Genomic DNA, 17,530 nt, shown 5'->3' with positions numbered 1-17,530 from the left:
AATACGCAACATCCAGGACTACGCTTAGCCACTGTAGCATGGTGGTCGAAAATGGTGTTTCATAAAGAAAATATGCATATTTTCCCCAGAGCCTGTGTCTGAGAAGACATTAGYSYMMMGGGGGGGGGGGGGGGGGGGTTCTTTGTATGTTTTTCACTCTTCCCTCTATTTCCTTTTGCTTTAAAGTTCCAGTTTTCACCCCACCCAGTAGGTGGTGGCAATGCACCATTAAAGTATGTAGTCTGCTGTAAAACCCCACCAAAGAACAAGGTATTCAAATCACAGTGTTTCTAATCCCAGTAGGGCCGAAGCCAAGAAACGTGAAATCGATCGATCCCCGTCAGGGGAGGAGCTGATTTGTTGTAAATGACGATAAAGCATTCATATGATGACTATAACAATTGTTGGCAACTTCAATTCTTTCACATTTACCAATTTAAAGTATATTTCAACACTGTCTGCTCAGGAAAATTTGCCGAACTGCTAAACTTGGAACCAATCGCACTCCCGTACATACTGTACCCCTCTTGATGAAGGCAGGCAATGGCCTGCTTCTATCTATGATGTAAACACAGCGTCTTGTGAAGAACGCAATCTGCTGTCTGATGAAGAGGAACAGATATAGCTAGCTCCCAAAGACTGAAATAAAATACATACGTTTTCTTAAAATGTGCAGCATGCGATATGAATTGTCTTGATCGTATGAAGAGGTAACTAACTCCATTGACCATTTAGACAATTTATTGAAAGCTAGCCAATGTTACAGTTTGACAAGCCTAGCCAGCTACTGTAAATATCAATTTGTGATTCATTAACAAGCTCTCTGTCAGTGAATTACATTTTTTAATCATGTTTTGGCATGATTATGTGTTATTTCTAGTAACTAGCTGCATGCTTAAAAAGACATTCAATCATATACTTTGCATAAAAACCCAAATAAAAGCATGTAGATTGAAAGATTGTGTGTGTGATGTTTGCTAAAATGGAGGTTTAAAAACGACAGCTACATATGCATATTAGCTAACACATATGGCATAGCCTACACATATAGCATACCGTGCAATACAATCTTCTCTAAAAAAAGATAACCAGAGTATGATGAGTTCTCTTATAGCAGCTGCCCAATACTATGGTGGGCATGCATAATGTTGGATGCGTTGGAAAATAACGTATGCAGAACAATAAAGAGCATATAGATGATAGAAAAAGCAGATGGGAAATGAATGTTTGAGTTTCAAATACTAAATGTTCTGTGAATGTGGGTATATTTAAGTGGTTTAAATGATTAACTTTCCTACTGACCTAAAAGTTGATGGTGCCAATCCATTCATTATTCTACTAACTATGACTGAGTGTGAGACATGTTTTCCATAATGTACGTTTGTAAGTCGCTCTGGATAAGAGCGTCTGCTAAATGACTTAAATGTAAATGTAATGCATATACAGTGCCTTCGGAAAGTATTCAGACCCCTTGACTTTTTCCACATTTTGTTACGTTACAGCCTTAATCTAAAATGTATGAAATTGTTTTTTTCCCTCATCAATCTACACACAATACACAATAATGAAAATAACGCAAAGACAATATTTCATTTACATAAGTAGTGGTTGTGGTGCAGACCATTTACTCAGTACTTTCTTGAAGCACCTTTGGCAGCGATTACAGCATTGTGTCTTGGGTATGACGACACAAGCTTGGCACACCTGTATTTGGGGAATTTCTCCCATTCTTCTCTGCAGATCCTCTCAAGTTCTGTCAGGTTGGATGAGGAGCAGTGCTGCACAGCTATTTTCAGGTCTCTCCAGAGATGTTCGATCATGTTCAAGTCCAGGATCTGGCTGGGCCACTCAAGGATGTACAGAGACTTGTCCCAAATCCACTCCTGCATTGTCTTGGCTGTGTGCTTCGGGTCATTATCCTTTTGGAAGGTCAACATTCGCCCCAGTCTGAGGTCCTAAGTGCTCTGGAGTAGGTTTTCATCAACCATCTTTCTGTACGGTTTCAGAAATGAATACACCCCAGGACTACTACAGTAGTTACCTGTGCTATTTAAGATTAAAGAGGCCAATTTTTTTCTTTTATGAGCAAGGCCTTATTTTTTATTACAGCATTTTGGATGACTGTCATTCATATTCCATTGACCCAGCTCAATGTAACATCCATAGATTTAGGCTACTACATGATACTCAAATTTTCCCTAAACCCATCATGAGGTTGCTACAACCTAGCCTACAAATTAAAGTTTATAATGTAGGTGTACAGGTCGAGAGACAAATTTAAGTAATCAAGGTGTCAGAAAGTGGCGCATTCAATACCGCCTTGCACACTCTTGCCGACATATACAGTAGCTGATCTGGGGTGTAATCATTATTCCAAACAGTAACTAAAACAAGAATTTCTATTGGACAATTTTAGGTAGGTCCATCCGTGTTTTGTTTAAGAATTTAAGCACTTTCTTAGCAGCCACATACAGTACAGCATCGTCACTCTGCTAGTTGTGTAATTACTTTTTGCATCTACATGCTCTCGTCCTCTCACCTTTTCCCTTCACTTCAGTGCAAAACACAACAGCTGTCTGTGACCAGGCGAAAAAAACTCTCCAAGCCAAACCTTCATACCATTACCGCTAACCGCTACACAGCCTACATCATTGTCACCATATTGGCTAATGTCATAGTCAACATAGCTCCTTGAACTAATGTGTCAGTAAACCTACAATCCAATCCATGTGTTCAATCATGCAGTACAGTGTACAGCAAGCAGTTTAGCAGTTACACAGGCGGGCCCCAGTGGCAAAATCAAATGCTTACCTTGAGTTGGAAGAGTTGCAGTGTTAGATAGCCTTAGCCAGCTATCTAACATAAATAGCATTCCTCTTTGTTTATGTCAGGTTGTTGAGTAGGCTAAATTAGCTGCAGTATGTAGCTAAGTAAGTGGAAGGGAAACTAAGAAGGAGAAGAAAATATAATGACATTTAGCTATCCCCTTCTCTTTGCTGCTTCTCCTTAATTTGTAAAGAAATAGATGTTTTCGTCTTTCTCTATCTTTAGAGTCAACTACTCACCACACTTTATGGACTGCAGAGCTCGCAAGCTGTAGCTTATGCTTTAGTACTAGATTCATTCTCTGATCATTTGATTGGCTGGACAACATGTTAGTTCATGCTGCAAGAGCTCTGATAGGTTGGAGGATGTCCTCTGGAAGTCATAATTGTGTAAGTCGAAGGGGGGGAGAACCATGAGCCTCCTAGGTTTTGTATTGAAGTCCATATACCCAGAGGAGGACGGGAAATAGCTGTCCTCTGGCTACACCTGGTGCTACCCTAAAATCAAATAAAATGTTATTTTTCACATGATTCAGGTGTAGACTAACAGTGAAATATTTACTTACGGGCCCTTCCCAATGATGCAGAGGGAAAGAAATTTGATAAATAATAGAAAAGTAATAACAAGTAATAATAAATGCACAGTGAGTAACAATATCATGCTATGTATACAGGGTACCAGTACAGAGTCGATGTGCAGGGGTAAAAGGTAATTGAGGTAGATGTACATACAGTGCCGTTGGAAAGTATTCATACGCCTTGACTTTTTCCACCTTTTGTTACATTACAGCCTTATTCTAAAATTGAAGGTCCCCAAAAACACAGTGGCCTCCATCATTCTTAAATGGAAGAAGTTTGGAACCACTAAGACTTTTCCTAGAGCTGGCTGCCTGGCCAAACTGAGAAATAGGAGGAGAAGGGCCTTGGTCAGTGAGGTAACCAAGAACCCGATGGTCACTCTGACAGAGTTCTAGCGTTCCTCTGTGGAGATGGATGTCCTTCTGGAAGGTTCTTCCATCTCTGCAGCACTCCACCAATCAAGCCTTTATTGTAGAGTGGCCAGACAGAAACCACTACTCAGTAAAAGGCACATGACAGCCAGCTTGAAGTTTGCCAAAAGGCATTTAAAGACTCTCAGAACATGAGAAACAAGATTCTCTGTTTTGATGAAACCAAGATTGAACTCTTTGGCCTGCATGCCAAGCGTCACGTCTGGAGGAAACCTGGCACCATCACTACGGTGAAGCATGGTGGTGACAGCATCATGCTGTGGGGATGTTTTTCAGCGGCAGGGACTGGGAGACCAGTCAGGATCGAGGCAAAGATGAATGTAGCAAAGTACAAAGATCATTGATGAAAACCTGCTCCAGAGCTCTTAGGACCTCAGTCTGGGGCAAAGCTTCACCTTCCAACAAGACATCGACCCTAAGCACACAGCCAAGACAATGCAGGAGTGGCTTCGGGACAAGTCTCTGAAAATCCTTGAGTGGCCCAGCCAGAGCCTGGACTTGAACCCGATCTCTGGAGAGACTCCCCAAATACAGGTGTGCCAAGTTTGCAGAGTCATACCCAAGAAGACTTGAGGTTGTAAACGCTGCCAAAGGTGCTTCTGCAAAGTACTGAGTAAAGGGTCTAAGTACTTATGTAAATGGGATATTTAATTATATATTTTTAAAATAAATTTGCAATTTGTTTTCTAAAAACCTGATTCTTCTTTGTCATTATGGGGTATTGTGCGTAGATTGATGATTTGGTGAAAAACGATTTAAACAAATTTAGAATAAGGCTGTAACGTAACAAAATATGGAAAAAGTCAAGGGGTCTGAATACTTTCCGGATGCACTGTATAACTAGGAATAAAGTGACTAGGCAACAGGATAGATGATAAACAGTAGCAGCAGCATATGTGATGAGTCAAAGTCCGTGCTAAAAGGGTCAATGCAGGTAGTCTGGGTAGCTATTTGGTTAACTATTCAACTAAATATTTAGCAGTCTCATGCCTTGGGGGTAGAAGGTGTTCAGGGTCCTGTTGGTTCCAGACTTGGTGCATCGGTACCACTTTCCGTACAGTAGCAGAGAGAACAAACAGTCTATGACATGGGTGGCTGGATTCAAAACATGTGTAGGGCCACCCCCTGGTATATAAGTCCTGGGTGGCAGGATGGTAAGTTGGTGGTTGAAGATATCTCTCTAGTGGTGTGGGGGCTGTGCTTTGGCAAAGTGGGTGGGGTTATATCCTGCCTGTTTGGCTCTGTCCGGGGGTATCGTTGGACAGGGCCACAGTGTCTCCCGATCCCTCCTGTCTTAGCCTCCAGTATTTATGCTGCAATAGTTTATGTGTCGGGGGGCTAGGGTCAGTCTGTTATATCTGGAGTATTTCTCCTGTCTTATCCAGTGTCCTGTGTGAATTTAAGTATGCTCTCTCTAAATCTTTCTCTCTTTCTTTCTTTCTTTCTCTCTCGGAGGACCTGAGCCCTAGGACCATGCCTCAGGACTACCTGGCCTGATGACTCCTTGCTGTCCCCAGTCCACCTAGTTGTGCTGCTGCTCCAGTTTCAACTGTTCTGCCTGCGGCTATGGAACCCTGACCTCTTCACCGGACGTGCTACTTGTCCCAGACCTGCTGTTTTCAACTCTCTAGAGACAGCAGGAGCGGTAGAGATATTCTGAATGATCGGCTGAAGCAGGTGCCGATCTGAATGATCGGCACTTGCATTGCTTGCTGCTTGGGGTTTTAGGCTGGGTTTCTGTACAGCACTTTGTGACATCAGCTGATGTAAGAAAGGCTTGAAAATACATTTGATTAATGGTGCATTTGTATAACTCTTTATCTTAGGGCCAAATCTTTTCAGCCTGCTAAGGGGGAAGAGGCATTGTCGTGCCCTCTTCATGACTGTGTGTGGACCATGATAGATCTTCAGTGATGTGGACTTTCGACCCGGTCCACTACAGCCCTGTCGATGTGAATGGGGGCATGCTTGACCCTCCGTTTCCTGTAGTCCACGATTAGCTCTTTTGTCTTACTGACGTTGAGGGAGAGGTTGTCTCTGACCTCTTCCCTATAGGCTGTCTCATCGTCGTCGGTGATCAGGACTACCACCATCATGGCGTCAGCAAACATAATGATAGTGTTGGAGTCATGCGCAGCCACGCAGTCATTGGCGAACTTGGGAGTACAGGAGGGGACTGAGCACACACCTCTGATGGGCCCATGTTGAGTGTGTTGAGTATGGTGGAGGTATTGTTGCCTACCCTCAACACCTGGAGGCGGCCCGTCAGGATGTCCAGTATCCAGTTGCAGAGGGGGGTGCTCTGTCCCAGGGTCCTAAGCTTAGTGATGAGCTTGGAGGGCCCTATGGTGTTGAACGCTGAGCTGTAGTCAATGAAGAGTATTCTCACATACAGTGCCTTGTGAAAGTATTCACCCTCTTGGCATTTTTCCTATTTTGCTTTCTTACAACCTGGAATTAAAATTGATTTTTGGGGGGTTTATATCAGATGCAAAATATTTTTTATTGTGAACAAACAAGAAAAAAAAAACAGAACTTGAGTGTGCATAACTATTCACCATCCCAAAGTTAATACTTTGTAGAGCCACCTTTTGCAGCAATTACAGCTTCAAATCTCTTGGGGTATGTCTCTATAAGCTTGGCACATCTAGCCACTGGGATTTTTGCCCATTCTTCAAGGCAAAACTGCTCCAGCTCCTTCAAGTTGGATGGGTTACGCTGGTGTACAGCAATCTTTAAGTCATACCAAAGATTCTCAATTGGATTGAGGTCTGGGCTTTGACTAGGCCATTCAAAGACATCTAATTGTTTTCCCTTCAACCACTCGAGTGTTGCTTTAGCAGTATGCTTAAGTTTTCTTTTCTTTGAGCAATGGCTTTTTTCTGGACACTCTTCTGTAAAGCCCAGCTCTGTGGAGTGTACGGCTTAAAGTGGTCCTATGGACAGATACTCCAATCTCCACTGTGGAGCTTTGCAGCGCCTTCAGGGTTATCTTTTGTCTCTTTGTTGCCTCTCTGATTAATTCCCTCCTTGCCTGGTCTATAAGTTTTGGTGGGCTCTTGGCAGGTTTGTTGTGGTGCCATATTCTTTCCATTTTTTAATAATGGATTTAATGGTACTCCATGGGATGTTCAATTTTTTTTTAAATTATTGTTATAACCCAACCCTGATCTGATCTGTACTTCTCCACAACTTTGTCCCTGACCTGTTTGGAGAGTTCCTTGGTCTTCATTGTGCCGCTTGCTTGGTGGTGCCCCTTGCTTAGTGGTGTTTCAGAACAGGTATATATACAGATCATGTGACAGATCACGTGACACTTAGATGGCACACAGGTGGACTTTATTTCACTAATTATGTGACTTCTGAAGGTAATTGGTTGCACCAGGTTTAGGTGATTCATAGCAAAGGGGGTGAATACATATGCACGCACCACTTTTTTTTCTTTGACATTTTTGAAACAAGTAATTTTTTTCATTTCACTCACCAATTTACAACTATTTTATGTATGTCCATTCCATGAAATCCAAATAAAAATCCACTTAAATTACAGGTTGTAATGCAACAAAATAGGAAAACACCAAGGGGGTTGAATACTTTTTCAAGGCACTGTAAGGGTTCCTCTTGTCCAGGTGGGGGAGGCAGTGTGGATCTGTTGAGGCAGTATGCGAATTGGAGTGAGTCCAGGGTGACCAGCCTTTTAAAGCATTTCCTGGCTACAGATGTGGGTGTTACGGGGCAACAGACATTTAGAGAGGTTACCTTTGTGTTCTTGGGCACAGGGGCTATGGTGGTCCTCTTGAAACATGTAGGTATTAAAGACTGGGTCAGGGAGAGGTTGAAAATATCAATGAAGACACTTGCCATCTGGTCAGCATATGCTCTGAGTACGCATCCTGGTAATCTGTCTGGCCCTGTGGTCTTGTGAATTTTTACCTGTTTAAAGGTCTGACTCACATCGGTTACAGAGTGCGTGATCACGCAGTTATCCGTAAAAGCTGGTGCTCTCACGCATGGTTCAGTGTTGCCAAGGTATTTATTGAAACATGGGGGGGGGGGGATTGAGTGCAGGCCAGGGGAAGCTTGGGCAGGTTGCTGGAAATCAGGCATGGAGGCTGGAGCGAGAGGTGTGGGGACAGGGTAAGCAGGTCCAGAAGTATCAAAGGGAGTGTAGAGTGGGGAATCCAGGACAGAGTAGCAGGACTGACGAAAAGTCGGACTGGAGAAAGGGACCAGAGTCATAGCGGGCAGAACTGTAGCGGAGAGGAAAACAGCATCAGGCAAGGGAAAACAGGAACAAACAACTAGAACCATGGACTGACTGGGCAGAGATTACGATCTGGCAGTGTGGAAGTGGAAGGACTGAGTGTTTGTAGAGGTCTTGATTATGGAACAGGTTGCACCTGTTGGGGATCTGCTCTGACTCCAGCACACCTGTCTCCGCCCACACAATCACACACACAGAGAGAGTGAGAGAGGGAGAGAGCACTGGGGGAGTGGCGGCAGGTCAAGGAGACACCGGATGAGCACTAGAGTGCATGGCAGGAGCAGATGTGACAGAGATGCAGCTATGCACAGCTGTCTTGCCAAACAAACACGTCTATAGGCCCACTTCAAACATGGAAAATCATGCCGCTCATTAATACAGCAACACGTTGTGATATGGCACAATACACTTCTGTGGATCAAATTCGAGCCCAATATGTAGCAATACCCAGGGGTGTCATTTGGGTTCTTGCATTGGAATTATATAGAATTCTGCTTATATCACTCTATACCGCAATAAACATAAAAGTTAAAATGCCAACACCATTGTGTGCTTTTGACCAAGAAGTGATAGGTTTTCCAATATCTCCACTGCGTTCTATCAGCACCATGGACAGTTTCCTACACACTAAAGCAAGGCCGTTGAAAACGGCTAAGTAAGGAAGTAATTTTGTCATTCCATACCCTAGAGTTTTGCTGAAATGACGCCACTGGCTATACCACCAAGATTTGGATAAAAACTAACCAGCTAGATAGTTTTTTACATTTTCAGAAGAGTTGCAGCCTCCTTAATGCTAAACACATTGGCAAGTTCTTCGTCTTTTCGGAGAGTATATTTCATCATAGATAGAAAAAGTCCACTGACTCTATTGAGCCCAATGTCCCCCTCTGGTTGATGGTTTGAAACGAGGAACTCAATAATGTCCCATAGCACTTTGAACTTGTTTTTATTTCCACAGTGCAATGCATTTCAAATACTCTTTGCTTGATGCGTGCCTAGCGAATTGTTTGGTACTATCAATAGCATGCTTCCAATTAGAATACCCATCTTGGGTGCAAGCCTTGTCTGCATTAACATTGGACCTAACACAGAACTTTCGGCATGAGAAATAAAATGCTGCATCTGCAGTAACCGAGTGTTCGAGCCATTCTCTTCCTATGAACCAGCTGGGGTAGGATTCTAGGCTAACCTGGGCTGGCTCCTCTGTTCCAAGATCATCAAGAACAGTTGGAGGTGGAGGGGGCTGTGGAGCCATTATCCTGGTGGCGCTGGACTTGGTGGTGGCCTCAGCAGTGGTGTAAAGTACTAAAATAAAAATACTTTAAAGTACTACTTAAGTAGTTTTTGGGGTATCTGTACTTTACTTCACTATTTATATTTTTTACAACTTTTAATTTTACTCCAGTACATTCCTAAAGAAAATAATTTTCCCTGACACCCAAAAGTACTTTTTACATTTTTATTACTTAGCAGAACAGGAAATGGTCTAATTCACACACTTAAAGAGTAAATCCCTGGTCATATGTACTGCATCTGATCTGGCGGACTCAATAAACACAAATGCTTTGTTTGTAAATTATGTCTGAGTATTGGAGTGTGCCCCTGACTATCCGTCAATTTAAAGACAAAACAATTGTGTCATCTGATTGCTTAATATAAGGAATTTGAAATGATTTATACTTTTACTTTTAATACTTAAGTATATTTTAGAAATTACATTTACTTTGATACTTACAGTTGAAGTCGGATGTTTACATACACCTTAGCCAAAAACATTTAAACTCAGTTTTTCACAATTCCTGACATTTAATCCGAGTAAGAATCCCCTGTTTTAGGTCAGTTAGGATCACCACTTTATTTTAAGAATGTGAAATGTCAGAATAATAGTAGAGAGAATTATCAGCTTTTATTTCTTTCATCACATTCCCAGTGGGTCAGAAGTTTACATACACTCAATTCGTATTTGGTAGCATTGCCTTTAAATTGTTTAACTGGGGTCAAACGTTTCGGGGAGCCTTCCACAACCTTCCCACAATAAGTTGGGTGAATTTTGGCCCATTCCTCCTGACAGAGCTGGTGTAACTGAGTCAGGTTTGTAGGCCTCCTTGCTTGCACACACTTTTTCAGTTCTGCCGACAAATATTCTATCGGATTGAGGTCAGGGCTTTGTGATGGCCACTCCAGTACTTTGACTTTGTTGTCCTTAAGCCATTTTGCCACAACTTTGGAAGTATGCATGGGGTCATTGTCCATTTGGAAGACCCATTTGGAAGACCCATTTGCGACCAAGCTTTAACTTCCTGACTGATGTCTTGAGATGTTGTTTCAATATGCCATCTATTTTGTGAAGTGCACCAGTCCCTCTTGCAGCAAAGCACCCCCACAACATGATGCTGCCACCCCCGTGCTTCACAGTTGGGATGGTGTTCTTCGACTTGCAAGCCTCCCCCTTTTTCCTCCAAGCATAACAATGGTCATTATGGCCAAACAGTTCTATTTTTGTTTCATCAGACCAGAGGACATTTCTCCAAAAAGTACGATCTTTGTCCCCATGTGCAGTTGCAAACCGTAGTCTGGCTTTTTTATGGCGGTTTTGAAGCAGTGGTTTCTTCCTTTCTGAGCGGCCTTTCAGGTTATGTCGATATAGGACTCGTTTTACTGTGGATATAGATATTTTGTACCTGTTTCCTCCAGCATCTTTACAAGGTCCTTTGCTGTTGTTCTGGGATTGATTTGCACAGAGGGTGCTCCCTCTGCTGTTTCCTGAAGTCCACAATCATCTCCTTTGTTTTGTTGACGTTGAGTGTGAGGTTATTTTCCTGACACCACAGTCCGAGGGCCCTCACCTCCTCCCTGTAGGCCGTCTCGTCGTTGTTGGTAATCAAGCCTACCACTGTAGTGTCGTCCGCAAACTTGATGATTGAGTTGGAGGCGTGCATGGCCACGCAGTCGTGGGTGAACAGGGAGTACAGGAGAGGGCTCAGAATGCACCCTTGTGGGGCCCCAGTGTTGAGGATCAGCGGGGTGGAGATGTTGTTACCTACCCTCACCACCTGGGGGCGGCCCATCAGGAAGTCCAGGACCCAGTTGCACAGGGCGGGGTCGAGACCCAGGGTCTCGAGCTTGATGACGAGTTTGGAGGGTACTATTGTGTTAAATGTTGAGCTGTAGTCGATGAACAGCATTCTCACATAGGTATTCCTCTTGTCCAGATGGGTTAGGGCAGTGTGCAGTATGGTTGCGATTGCGTCGTCTGTGGACCTATTGGGTCGGTAAGCAAACTGAAATGGGTCTAGGGTGTCAGGTAGGGTGGAGGTGATATGGTCCTTGACTAGTCTCTCAAAGCACTTCATGATGACGGAAGTGAGTGCTACGGGGCGGTAGTCGTTTAGCTCGGTTACCTTAGCTTTCTTGGGAACAGGAACAATGGTGGCCCTCTTGAAGCATGTGGGAACAGCAGACTGGGATAAGGATTGATTGAATATGTCCTTAAACACACCAGCCAGCTGGTCTGCGCATGCTCTGAGGACGCGGCTGGGAATGCCGTCTGGGCCTGCAGCCTTGCGAGGGTTAACACGTTTAAATGTTTTACTCACCTCGGCTGCAGTGAAGGAGAGCCCGCAGGTTTTGGTAGCGGCCGTGTCAGTGGCACTGTATTGTCCTCAAAGCGAGGGATAAAGTTATTTAGTCTGTCTGGGAGCAAGACATCCTGGTCCGCAACGGGGCTGGTTTTCTTTTTGTAATCAGTGATTGACTGTAGACCCTGCCACATACCTCTTGTGTCTGAGCTGTTGAATTGCGACTCTACTTTGTCTCTATACTGGCACTTAGCTTGTTTGATTACCTTGCGGAGGGAATAGCTACACTGTTTGTATTCGGTCATGTTTCCGGTCACCTTGCCCTGGTTAAAAGCAGTGGTTCGCGCTTTCAGTTTCACGCGAATGCTGCCATCAATCCACGGTTTCTGGTTTGCGAATGTTTTAATCGTTGCTGTGGGTACGACATCGTCAATGCACTTTCTAATGAACTCGCTCACCGAATCAGCGTATTCGTCAATGTTGTTGTTGGACGCAATGCGGAACATATCCCAATCCACGTGATTGAAGCAGTCTTGAAGAGTGGAATCAGATTGGTCGGACCAGCGTTGAATAGACCAGTGAAGCGGAGATACAGATTTTGCGCCAACCTGTCACTCAATCATTCAAACAATCATATTTGTATCGGGACATAAAACTAAAACTGAAGGGGCTAAGCTGCCTTTTGCCCCCTCGTGGAGCCAGGCCCAACACATATATGCATATTGGCCTATATACACTGAGTGTACAAAACATTATGGACACCTGCCCTTTCCATGACTTATACTGACCACGTAAATCCAGGTGAAATCTATGATCCCTTATTGATGTCACTTGTTAAATCCACTTCAACCAGTGTAGATGATGGGGAYGAGACAGGTTAAATAATTATTTTTAAGCCTTGAGACAATTTAGACATGGATTGTGTATGTGTGCCATTCAGAATGTGAATGGACAAGACAAAATATTTAAGTGCCTTTGAACGGGGTATGGTAGTAGATGCCAGGCGCACCGGTATGTGTCAAGAACTGCAACACTGCTGGGTTTTTCACCCTTAATGGTTTCCTTTGTGTATCAAGAATGGTCCACCACCCAAAGGACATTCAGCCAACTTGACACAACTGTGGGAAGCATTGGAGTCAACATGGATTAGCATCCCTGTGGAACGCTTTCGACACCTTGTAGAGTCCATGCCCCAACAAATTGAGGCAGTTCTTAATGTTTTGTACACTCAGTGTATCTATAATTCAGACACAGCAAAAACATTTATTGAAATTAAATATATTATACTGAACAAAAATATAAATTCAACATGTAAAGTGTTGGTCCCATTTTTCATGAGCTGAAATAAAATATTTTCCATATGCACAAAACGCTTATTCCGCTCAAATTTTGTGCACAAATTTGTTTACATCCCTGTTAGTGAGCATTTCTGTCTGTAATAAAGCCCTTTTATGGGGGAAAACTCATTCAGATTGTCTGGGCCTGGCTCCACAGTGGGTGGACCTGGCTCACAAGTGGTGGGCCTGTGCCTTCCCAGGCCCACCCATGGTTGCACGCCTGCCCAGTCATGTAAAATACATAGATTAGGGCCTAATTCATTTATTTCAATTGACTGATTTCCTTCTATGAACTGTAACTCAGTAAAATCTTTCAAATTGTTGCATTTATATTTTTGTTCAGTATACAATATATGTATACATATGAGTGGGAAAAAATATACAACATAATATCATCAGTGTTGTTGGATTGATTTATATATTATTTGGAAATACATGGACAAAGGGTACAAATTACATAACGTTTATAATGGTCAACATAATTTCTAATAATTTGTGTCATCATGAAGTTGTTACTTTGTTTCAACTCCTATACAACTTCCATAATATTAGATCCGGGAATTTTATTCTGTATGATTTATAGTTTCTTTATTTCCCTGCGCAACTTTACTGTCGTTCGACCTTTTTTTTCACTCTGCCCAGAATAATTTTGATATAACTAGCAGGCGTTGCAATTTCGGAATCTGTCCTAGTATGATGGCGGACGAAAATTTCCACTGGAGAAACCGCAACGCATAGCCTACTCTGAATACGGAAAAAAATGAAAAAATAAAACTAATAAACAGAGCCCGGACGGACTGTAGCCTACACCTTCGTCAAAACAATCATACAACCGGGCTCATTCCGGAAGATGTCAAGGTTGCAAGCTCGGAAATAAAGCTGTTTTAATTTTGATCATTTGAGAATGAATACCGGTAACTCATTTTATTTCAAAGCGTTATTTGTACAGTCACCTCTTGTGGATGAGGAGGATTTTGGAGCTCGAACAAGCCTACACGCATGAGCTGCATCATTTTGGGAGGTAGTCAAACCATTCTTTTTCGTTTTTTCTGATTTAGAAATCCTAAATTTAAAAAATGTGTACAGGCCGCAGTTGCTGATAGTTCACTCGACTCGCTCTTCATAATGAGTGATGGTGTCTGTTTTCAAGCTAATGCATGTTTGGTGGGCATTATCAAAAGCAATGGTGTACTGGCTTTAGTTTCAGTCACAAATTATCTGTTGATTTTTAGACAGCGATTTCGAATAAAGTTTTCGAGTAAAACTCAGCTGTCTGCACTGGCTAATTAACCCAGTGATCGATTGTAACTGATGAATAGTAGCTTTGGAAGCGTGTTGGAAGTTAAAGCAGTGAAGGACGAGGAGGAACAGTCTGAAAACAACCTTGCAGCCAGCCATGTTTTGTGAAATTTGCTTCAATTTTCTCTCACATTCCATAATCACATCAATTGAGTCGTGACAGTGTGTGTTGTGATAAAGCGTGGGCTATTTGGTTCAATCGGTCGACATGAAGACAATGTTTCCAATTTCGAATATAATTTCTACTTCTGTTTTCGAAAACGGGGTAGGATTTTAATTCATTTTATTCTGAAATTGGCGACACCTGTCGGCTGTTATTTTGTGAAATTAAGAAATTCCAATTAATTTGTCGTTTTAAACATTTTATTGTAACCTTCGTTTTTTAAACATTTTGTAACATTCATTTTCGTTTTTAATTTCGAAGCAATTTTTGAAAAGTAAGCTGCATTGGTAGCCTATGATTACGGCCCTTGACTGTATGAACGTTTGCAGTATGAACAATCTGCTTTTTTTACTGTAGAGGATAATTGGTAGATTGCACGAGCTGCTGTTTGAGTGCATGTAAAAAGAAAAACTGTTTGATACATGTATTGATTGCAATATTGCCTCAGTCTTGAACCAGATTCGTTCTATCATTATGTGCTCTTTGATGTTGAATATGAGAAACTAGGAGTAGCCTAGGCCACAGTTTGAATCAGGGTGTGTCAACTCCCATGACGTTTAAACAAAAAGTTTGAAGTACTATATAGTTTTTGTATATTTCAATAGTGACTATGTCCTTAATTTAAATAGCTTACCAATTCGCATCATCAAACTTAAAATAAGACAATATAACTGCCTTAATTTACAGTGCAACTGTCTTACTCCATCAACCCAAGATCTTGACTGTATTAATTCATTGTTGATGTAAGCTATAGCCTCTGTTTAGAACTAATGTCAATCTAAAAGTAGACTGTTAATCTTTGTTTCCACAGTTTAGATGCATTTGAGTGTTCATATTTACCCAGCCCTATCAAGCTTTAACAAAGTGGCAGGCAGGGTCTGGCTGTTGAAAGGGTAGATTGTGGCTTTGATACTACTAACATCCTCTCTGATGTTGATGGTAATTGTGAGAAAGTGTGTTTAGTAGGCTACCGGCTACCGACATAGTAACAATCAGCCTAATGTTTAGGCTGGGTGTGCCTTTCCATAGTATTAAAGAAATAATGACATATCTAAGCTCCTAGATGTAGATTGGAAGAGAGGGTAAAGAGATGTGGCAACAGCACTGTAATGTAAGAGCTTCTGGATGTCACCCATTCTGACATTCTTATATAAGAATTCCCTTTGCAATATACAATAGACATGTGCTGTTTGACAGGTCAAGGTTGCCCATCTTGAATTTGTTTTATGTGTTTTGAGAAAGTATATAAAGCAAATTCATGTCATGGTCTGCTCGAATGATGAAATATGGTAAACAAGGAATACACCAGACTTGTGTCTAAACTTTGTAAATAAAACAAACACTGCCCAAACAAAAGGGAGCAGTACAGAAAGGAGGACCAATGCAGAGGAGGACAGTCAGCACATTTTAGGAACAGGAAATACAATCATAACCAATTTCTCTGCTGTTTACATTAATCTTGTAGACACTAAACAATTTCCCGTATAGGATGGTTTGTCTATGTAAGTAGATCTGAGGGAGCCATTTTAGTTTGGTCATGTTGGCGCTGACCTTCAGAACTGGACTGTGAATTTGAAGTGTTGGTGGAAATGTTGTGCTTCGCATCCTGAACCTGAACCCTGACCTTTTCCCTCCACATTCAATCTAATAAAAAATGCTGGCTATGAATTACATTAGGAAATTCCAGGTTTTTAATTGAAGAGAATGAATGTATGAATGACAGGAAAATTATTATTAAATGTCAGAGCAGCCAGGTAATGAAAGTCATTTAGGATTTGTTTTGGTGTGAGGTTGCATTAAAGTGAAAGGCACCTTTTTATAGACCCGCAACTTGAATTGTACATTTTGATGGTGTTCTGTGCTTTATATATAGTATACGTTAATACATATTAGTTTGTGGAATGTATTCTCAAATGTTTTAAATAATAGACCTAAACTATTTACCCACCCAGGTGACAGACACTGTGGCTTGTGGGACCTTGGTAGAAGGGAGACACAGGACTGTGCAAGACAGCTGTTTGCACCTTTTTAGGCACCAAGAGGTACTTTAGGGTGTAATGGTCTGCTTGTGAACCCCAAAATATCTGCTGCCCCAATTTTAAACAAAACAACTCAATAGGTCTGTAGAGAGATGGAGAGCAAGAGAGAGCAAACCCTGTTGTCAGTTCATAACAATTAATGAAGGCTTGACCATCTTTCACTAGCTAGAACTTAGTGTCATTTACTTTTGTCTAGAGTGCAGTCCAAACTTTATGTAGGCATACCTGTGTTTTTAGGAGGCCTTGTTGCAATGTAGGTAGGTGTAATCATTCCGTCTGAGCTTTTGGATGTTCTTGCTGAGAGCTACAAAAGCTTAGCAATTACAGTTGCTAGTAACTTTTTTATTTTCTTTTCTTGTTCGTTGGCCAGGTAAATGTTGGCATCTGTCCAAATCTGCCAAACGCATCAGCAGTTACCTACCTTTATGAGCATAGTTGTCCTGATAAATCTCTGAAAATGACATCACTCGAGTTAGGGCCAGCAGGATAGTATTTCAGGTTTGGACGGCTACATGAAAGCGCTTTTGGGAGTTTGTGTATTCTGTGCATATTTCCCCCTCTACTTAAAATGAACCTTATTGGTCTCATGAATAATTCACAAGGACACTCAATTGCTGCAGCAAAGATGAATTAAGGCCAGTCTGTACTGTGGTTATATGCACATAGGAAGTGTGTGCTTTTTGTGTCAGGTTTCTAACGGTTTCAGGGCTCAGGTTGCCTTTCTAAAAATACTATTTTATAAAGATAATTTAATTTCTGTGGAACAGCGGGAAAGTCTCCTCTTGCTCTAATGAATCTATAAATCACAATGGAGCAGGTTTACCAGACCTGCCTCAGCCTGCACTGCAATTTAGATTTTCATAAAAAATGTAATCTGCCAGCGTACAAGGGCTTAGCGGCAGACCGGATGCCGCCCTGAATTTCTAATTTTAGGGCTGCTCTTTCAGGATTTATTTTTGTATAATTCAAGTCCGCTTTTCAAAATCTCTAGTTATTAAATTTTAAATCACAGCAT

At 41.9% G+C, this 17,530-nt stretch overlaps 2 protein-coding genes across 2 annotated transcripts in view; both read left to right on the top strand.

Moving 5' to 3' along the window:
• The window catches only part of LOC111964034 (astrotactin-2), a 798,238-nt gene that overhangs the window by 631,036 nt on the left and 149,672 nt on the right, over positions 1-17,530 (top strand). The window lies entirely within an intron of this gene.
• LOC111964035 (zinc finger protein 618-like) overlaps positions 13,625-17,530 on the top strand; it is a 46,896-nt gene continuing 42,990 nt past the window's right edge. Inside the window, exon 1 of the mRNA XM_023987706.2 lies at positions 13,625-14,035. The gene's annotated coding sequence lies outside the window, so the exon portion shown is untranslated. The remainder of the gene's footprint in view (positions 14,036-17,530) is intronic.

Source organism: Salvelinus sp. IW2-2015, linkage group LG5, assembly GCF_002910315.2.
Source record: "Salvelinus sp. IW2-2015 linkage group LG5, ASM291031v2, whole genome shotgun sequence".
Taxonomy (NCBI): Eukaryota; Metazoa; Chordata; class Actinopteri; order Salmoniformes; family Salmonidae; genus Salvelinus; species Salvelinus sp. IW2-2015.
This window is presented reverse-complemented; position numbering and strand designations above follow the sequence as displayed.